The following is an 8,361-nucleotide window of genomic DNA, read 5'->3' as shown; positions in this document are numbered from 1 at the left end:
TTTAAAATCTAATTTTACTACTGCCTGGTCTTCAGTAAGAGAGCTAATGTAGGCTCGTGCAGCATGAGCCGCTGCTTCACAGCCTTGGGGGACTCCAAACCCCAGCTGGTTGGGTTGCAGCATGGTGGCTGCTTCCGTTCGGATACTTCTGACAGCAGCCCTTGCAACTAGGCGGCGAAGGGTATTACCAACGGCAATGGGTCTGATCCCTCCCCCCTTCTTTTTGAGGGCACATAGGGATGCACCAAAGAAGAATGGTTTGATTTCATCAGGGATTAACCCGGCGAGGCAGTTGTTGACAAACGTTGTGATTTCTGTCAGGAGCGCTTCTACAGCTGGGCCAAGAACAGGGTTCACCATTTCCTTCACATGTTGAGGTCTTACCCCTGTGTAGCCTCCTGAGGAGCCCGGGGGAAATGAAACGATATCTTTATAAACCTCTGACTCCCGGAGGACGAGAGGTTCCTGATTAGGGGCGAGCCTGACCTGTGGGGGAGGTCCACCTACGGCCCTGACGGGGTGTTTTTCTCTCAGTGCTTGGGCTGTGGTTTCATCCCTGGGCAAAATTTTGTCCTCACTTGTGATTAACCTGAGTGCCCCGACTGTATTGCCCTCTTCAATTTTCTTGCTGACTTGGGTACCTAATTTTCTGTTGTCGCTGATTGTCGTACTTGGTCTGCCTCGGCGGTGTTTGGTGTGTTTGGGGAGGCGGACTAGGTTGTCAGCCCTCGGAAAATCCCTAATTGCTTTATTGACGGATGAGGCCAGTGTCTTGCCTCCTCTGTCTGGTACACCTAAGCATGCATTGCCAAAAAGTAACAGATTGTGCCAGGCTTTGATGGTATCAGGTGCAACAAGGTTATTTGACCCTCTGTTGACTTTTGCGATGAGGTCCGTGTATTTCCCTGCAGCAAAAGGGCGAGAGGCCTTTGGGATGTGGGTGAGTGTCCTGGTTGACGTTGCTTTAATTGCCTCTAGCAGGTCGTCTGTTGCAATGTAATCTGTTGCGATTTGTACTGGTGCAACAGGCTCCTGAGTGCTGCCTCCTCCCACGGGAGGCCTCCCTGACCCAGGACAGTCACCATGCTGGCGTATGACTCTGGAGACAGAGTTGATGCTGACGATGTTCCCACAACCACTGCATGTGCCTCTCCTTTGATTGGCTTCGGGAGGGGTGAGCTGGCTGGTAGCGGCTTCTTCTGTCATCCCCTTAGGTAAAGTGAATGTCACCTTGCACTGGAGTATTTGTCTCTCCCTCCTGGCTGGGGGGGACGAGGTTGTCCCCTATACTATGCGACATGTCTGGGCAGATGTCTGGGGTGGGTGGGCTCGTGGAGGTGGTGGGTGGGGGTTGGGAGGCTGCGCGCTGGCCCGGTCTGGGAGGGGGGCCGGGGAGGGAAGGCGCGACCACCTGATCGTGGGAGGTGGGGGCGGGGGAGCGGAAGACACTGCACCACACGGAGGGGGGGGGGGAGACACTACACAGGTGGAGTGGTCGAGCGGGAGACACTGCACTCAGGGGGTGGGGGGAGGCACTACACTCAGGGGGTGGGGGGAGGCACTACACTCAGGGGGTGGGGGGAGGGTTGATGTGGCACGTAACACTTGGATAATTTCCTTTTTGTCACTAAACACTGGTGAATGTGTCCTGGCTCACTGGGTGTGGTGCTCTCAACACGATACTCACAATGGTCCAGTCACCACAGGACTGGACTCAACTTATCTTTTTCAAGCACTTATTGGCACACTGGTGACCCAGTCTCTTGACCCCACCACATGTGTCCTTCCACCCTTTCCTGGTGAGGGAGCCGTAGGGCATGTGGCGTGTGTGGGCGTGGGCTGGCGGTGGGCGTGGGGTAGCGGTGGGCGTAGGGTTGCGTGGGGTGACGGTGGGCGTGGGGTGGCGGTGGGCGTAGGGTTGCGTGGGGTGACGGTGGTCGTGGGGTGGACGATGGTCGTCGGGTCAGCCGCCGGGAGCGGGTAGCTGGGTGGGCTGGCGAGGCCTGTGGGAGGCTAGGGAGAGGGGGGGAGAAGGTATCCCGGTCACACACAATTAGCACAAAGTTTCACAGGTGCATTATGTTTATCACTACAAACTCACCGTTCATCTGAAAAGACGCACACATTCACTTATAAGACTGCTGGAATACAAGCAGGTTTGTGAGCCTCCCCTTCACTCCCCCCCTCCTCCACATGAGGCCTCCTCCCCGCCTGGAGGCTGTTGTTTATGGAGGCACTGAGATAACCCTCACCCAGGCCTGTGTCCTTCCCCTCCATAGCACGCCTCCCACCAGGACAACACACCTTTTACAGTTGATTCTGTTGCACTGCTGGAGAGGTAGGCTTCCTCGACCCACTAAGAGTCTTCAGCAGGTATTAACACAGACATGTGTCGGAAAATCCGACACCATTTAATAATCATACAGATAATAGCTGTATTGTATAAACAAGTAACCCATAGAAAACGTAACTTGTAGTGGAATTACCGTCTAAAGAAAACGGGATATCATCACCACATACTATTATAATTCACCACCTATTATGGTGGGAATTATTCTTAAATACATTAGTCTTTGGACTTTACCATCATAAAAACATCTTATATAAATTAACTTAATTATCAATATTAAAGTAGAGTAAATGTGACCCTTCTATCACTTTCTGAAATGTGGACAATGTAAGCCAGGCGTCAGAGTGAGGAGGAAGGGGCAGCCATTGTTTATATTGAGACCAGAGGCTCACACGGGAGCAAATTCGGCTCCTGTTAAATTTACTTGGACGTAGTGTTATGGAAACCAAAGGTGTACCATTTGTCAACACGCTGTCTACAAATTCAAGTTAAGTGTCTATCCGAAACCCGTTTATCATTCATTTATGGCCATTAATGTCAGGATATAGGGTGACCCGGTTAGATTACGTGGAAGCCTCAAACTAAAGGTAATTAAGCCAGGTCTTCAATGTTCCATGTACTGTATAGTGTTTTCTCTGATATAGCTTGTCATATATAGGATTCTGGCTTCACAGCTAGCGCACTTTTGACAGGTCAAGACGAGGATGGAAGACTTTGTGCACCAGTTACTGGGTGAGGAAGCTACCTCAAAGAGGATAATTTCGTGTCTACACCCTAGTTATACCTGGTGGACTAGCCTGCTGTACTATAAGATAAGGAACCTTTTCAATGTATGTAGTTAATACTGTAGTTTGATTGGCTGCATATATATTAATTTAATAAACCCCCCTAATGTGTAGAGGATCGATTTGTGAGATTGAGATTATTGCAGAAATACAGTCCACTTAACATTATACAAATTGCTATCGAAGTATATAAATTAACGTAAATATAAATTCATATAAATTAAATAAATATAAATCTCACAGGTCGGTTCCCACAACATGAGTCGATTCTTGACATCCTCAGGCACTGTTATCCTTGTTGAATGGGCACAAATGTGGGACCCAACCCCCTGCACGACCGACTGTTACGGCTGCCACACTCTATATTAATTCATATATATATATATATATATATATATATATATATATATATATATATATATATATATATATATATATATAAATATATATATGTCGTACCTAGTAGCCAGAACGCACTTTTTGGCCTACTATGCAAGGCCCGATTTGCCTAATAAGCCAAATTTTCCTGAATTAATATATTTTCTCTAATTTTTTCTTATGAAATGAAAAAGCTACCCATTTCATTATGTATGAGGTCAATTTTTTTTTATTGGAGGTAAAATTAACGTAGATATATGACCGAACCTAACCAACCCTACCTAACCTGACCTAACCTATCTTTATTGGTTAGGTTAGGTTAGGTAGCCAAAAAAGTTAGGTTAGGTTAGGTTAGGTTGATGAAAAACAATTAATTCATGAAAACTCGGCTTATTAGGCAAACCGGGCCTTGCATAGTAGGCTGAGAAGTGCGTTCTGGCTACTAGGTACGACATATATATATATATATGTCGTACCTAGTAGCCAGAACTCACTTCTCAGCCTACTATTCAAGGCCCGATTTTCCTAATAAGCCAAGTTTTCCTGAATTAATATATTTACTATAATTTTTTTCTTATGAAATGATAAAGCAACCCTTTTCTCTATGTATGAGGTCAATTTTTTTTTATTGGAGTTAAAATTAACGTAGATATATGACCGAACCTAACCAACCCTACCTAACCTAACCTAACCTATATTTATAGGTAAGGTTAGGTTAGGTAGCCAAAAAAAGCTAGGTTAGGTTAGGTTAGGTAGGTTAGGTAGACGAAAAAACATTAATTCATGAAAACTTGGCTTATTAGGCAAATCGAGCCTTGAATAGTAGGCTGAGAAGTGCGTTCTGGCTATTAGGTACGACATATATATATATATATATATATATATATATATATATATATATATATATATATATATATATATATATATATATATGTCGTACCTAATAGCCAGAACGCACTTCTCAGCCTACTATGCAAGGCCCGATTTGCCTAATAAGCCAAGTTTTCTTGAATTAATGTTTTTTCGACGACCTAACCTACCTAACCTAACCTAACCTAACTTTTTCGGCTACCTAACCTAACCTAACCTAACCTATAAAGATAGGTTAGGTTAGGTAGGGTTGGTTAGGTTCAGTCATATATCTACGTTAATTTTAACTACAATAAAAAAAAATTGACCTCATACATAATGAAATGGGTAGTTTTATCATTTCAAAAGAAAAAAATTAGAGAAAAAATATTAATTCAGGAAAACTTGGCTTATTAGGCAAATCGGGCCTTGCATAGTAGGCTGAGAAGTGCGTTCTGGCTACTAGGTACGACATATATATATATATATATATATATATATATATATATATATATATATATATATATATATATATATATATATATATGTCGTACCTAGTAGCCAGAACTCACTTCTCAGCCTACTATTCAAGGCCCGATTTGCCTAATAAGCCAAGTTTTCCTGAATTAATATATTTACTATAATTTTTTTCTTATGAAATGATAAAGCAACCCTTTTCTCTATGTATGAGGACAATTTTTTTTTATTGGAGTTAAAATTAACGTAGATATATGACCGAACCTAACCAACCCTACCTAACCTAACCTAACCTATATTTATAGGTAAGGTTAGGTTAGGTAGCCAAAAAAAGCTAGGTTAGGTTAGGTTAGGTAGGTTAGGTAGACGAAAAAACATTAATTCATGAAAACTTGGCTTATTAGGCAAATCGGGCCTTGAATAGTAGGCTGAGAAGTGCGTTCTGGCTATTAGGTACGACATATATATATATATATATATATATATATGTCGTACCTAGTAGCCAGAACTCACTTCTCAGCCTACTATTCAAGGCCCGATTTGGCTAATAAGCCAAGTTTTCCTGAATTAATATATTTACTATAATTTTTTTCTTATGAAATGATAAAGCAACCCTTTTCTCTATGTATGAGGTCAATTTTTTTTTATTGGAGTTAAAATTAACGTAGATATATGACCGAACCTAACCAACCCTACCTAACCTAACCTAACCTATATTTATAGGTTAGGTTAGGTTAGGTAGCCAAAAAAAGCTAGGTTAGGTTAGGTTAGGTAGGTTAGGTAGACGAAAAAACATTAATTCATGAAAACTTGGCTTATTAGGCAAATCGGGCCTTGAATAGTAGGCTGAGAAGTGCGTTCTGGCTATTAGGTACGACATATATATATATATATATATATATATATATATATATATATATATATATATATATATATATATATGTCGTACCTAGTAGCCAGAACGCACTTCTCAGCCTACTATGCAAGGCCCAATTTGCCTAATAAGCCAAGTTTTCATGAATTAATTTTTTTTCGACTACCTAACCTACCTAACCTAACCTAACCTAACCTAACTTTTTCGGCTACCTAACCTAACCTAACCTATAAAGATAGGGTTGGTTAGGTTCGGTCATATATATACGTTAATTTTAACTCCAATTAAAAAAAATTGATGTCATACATAATGAAATGGGTAGCTTTATCATTTCATAAAAAAAAATTAGAGATAATATATTAATTCAGAAAAACTTGGCTTATTAGGCAAATCGGGCCTTGCATAGTAGGCCAAAAAGTGCATTCTGGCTACTAGGTACGACATATATATATATATATATATATATATATATGTATATATATATATATATATATATATATGTCGTACCTAGTAGCCAGAACGCACTTATCAGCCTACAATGCAAGGCCCGATTTGCCTAATAAGCCAAGTTTTCATGAATTAATATGTTTTCTCTAGTTTTTTTCTTACGAAATGATAAAGCTACCCATTTCATTATGTATGAGGTCAATTTTTTTAATGGAGTTAAAATTAACGTAGATATATGACCGAACCTAACCAACCCTACCTAACCTAACCTAACCTATCTTCATAGGTTAGGTTCGGTTAGGTAGCAGAAAAAGTTAGGTTAGGTTAGGTTAGGTAGGTTAGGTAGTCGAAAAAACATTAATTCATGAAAACTTGGCTTATTAGGCAAATCGGGCCTTGAATAGTAGGCTGATAAGTACGTTCTGGCTATTTGGTACGACATATATATATATATATATATATATATATATATATATATATATATATATATATATATATATATATATATATATATATATATATATATATATATGTCCTACCTAGTAGCCAGAACGCACTTCTCAGCCTACTATGCAAGGCCCGATTTGCCTAATAAGCCAAGTTTTCCTGAAATAATATATTTTCTCTATTTTTTTCTTATGAAATGATAAAGGTACCCATTTCATTATGTATGAGGTAAAAAAAATTTATTGGAGTTAAAATTAACGTAGATATATGACCGAACCTAACCAACCCTACCTAACCTAACCTAACCTATCTTTATAGGTTAGGTTCGGTTAGGTAGCCGAAAAAGTTAGGTTAGGTTAGGTTAGGTAGGTTAGGTAGTCGAAAAACCATTAATTCATGAAAACTTGGCTCTATGTATATATATATATATATATATATATATATATATATATATATATATATATATATATATATATATATATATATATATATATATATATATGTCGTACCTAGTAGCCAGAACTCACTTCTCAGCCTACTATGCAAGGCCCGATTTGCCTAATAAGCCTAGTTTTGCTGAATTAATATATTTTCTCTAATTTTTTTCTTCTGAAATGATAAAGCTACCCATTTCATTATGTATGAGGGCAATTTTTTTTTTATTGGAGTTAAAATTAACGTAGATATATGACCGAACCTAACCAACCCTACCTAACCTAACCTAACCTAACCTATCTTTATAGGTTAGGTTAGGTTAGGTAGCCGAAAACGTTAGGTTAGGTTAGGTTAGGTAGGTTAGGAAGTTGAAAAAACATTAATTCATGAAAACTAGGCTTATTACGCAAATCGGGCCTTGCATAGTAGGCTGAGAAGTGAGTTCTGGCTACAAGGTACGACATATATATATATATATATATATATATATATATATATATATATATATATATATATATATAAATATATATATATATATATATATATATATATATATATATATATATATATATATATATATGTCGTACCTAGTAGCCAGAACGCACTTCTCAGCCTACTATGCAAGGCCCGATTTGCCTAATAAGCCAAGTTTTTCTGAATTAATATATTTTCTCTAATTTTTTTCTTATGAAATTATAAAGCTACCCATTTCATTATGTATGAGGTCAATTTTTTTTTATTGGAGTTAAAATAAACGTAGATATATGACCGAATCTAACCAACCCTACCTAACCTAACCTAACCTATCTTTATAGGTTAGGTTCGGTTAGGTAGCTGAAAAAGTTAGGTTAGGTTAGGTTAGGTAGGTTAGGTAGTCGAAAAACAAATAATTCATGAAAACTTGGCTTATTAGGCAAATCGGGCCTTGCATAGTAGGCTGAGAAGTGCGTTCTGGCTACTAGGTACGACATATATATATATATATATATATATATATATATATATATATATATATATATATATATATATATATATATATATATATATATATATATATATATGTGTGTGTGTGTACTCACCTATATGTACTCACCTATATGTGCTTGCAGGATCGAGCATTGACTCTTGGATCCCGCCTTTCTAGCTATCGGTTGTTTACAGCAATGACTCCTGTCCCATTTCCCTATCATACCTAGTTTTAAAAGTATGAATAGTATTTGCTTCCACAACCTGTTCCCCAAGTGCATTCCATTTTTCTACTACTCTCACGCTAAAAGAAAACTTCCTAACATCTCTGTGACTCATCTGAGTTTCCAGTT

The sequence above is a fragment of the Procambarus clarkii genome, chromosome 35, assembly GCF_040958095.1.
Source record: "Procambarus clarkii isolate CNS0578487 chromosome 35, FALCON_Pclarkii_2.0, whole genome shotgun sequence".
NCBI lineage: Eukaryota > Metazoa > Arthropoda > Malacostraca > Decapoda > Cambaridae > Procambarus > Procambarus clarkii.
The sequence above is the reverse complement of the archived record's forward strand: the minus strand, read 5'-3'. Positions refer to the sequence as shown.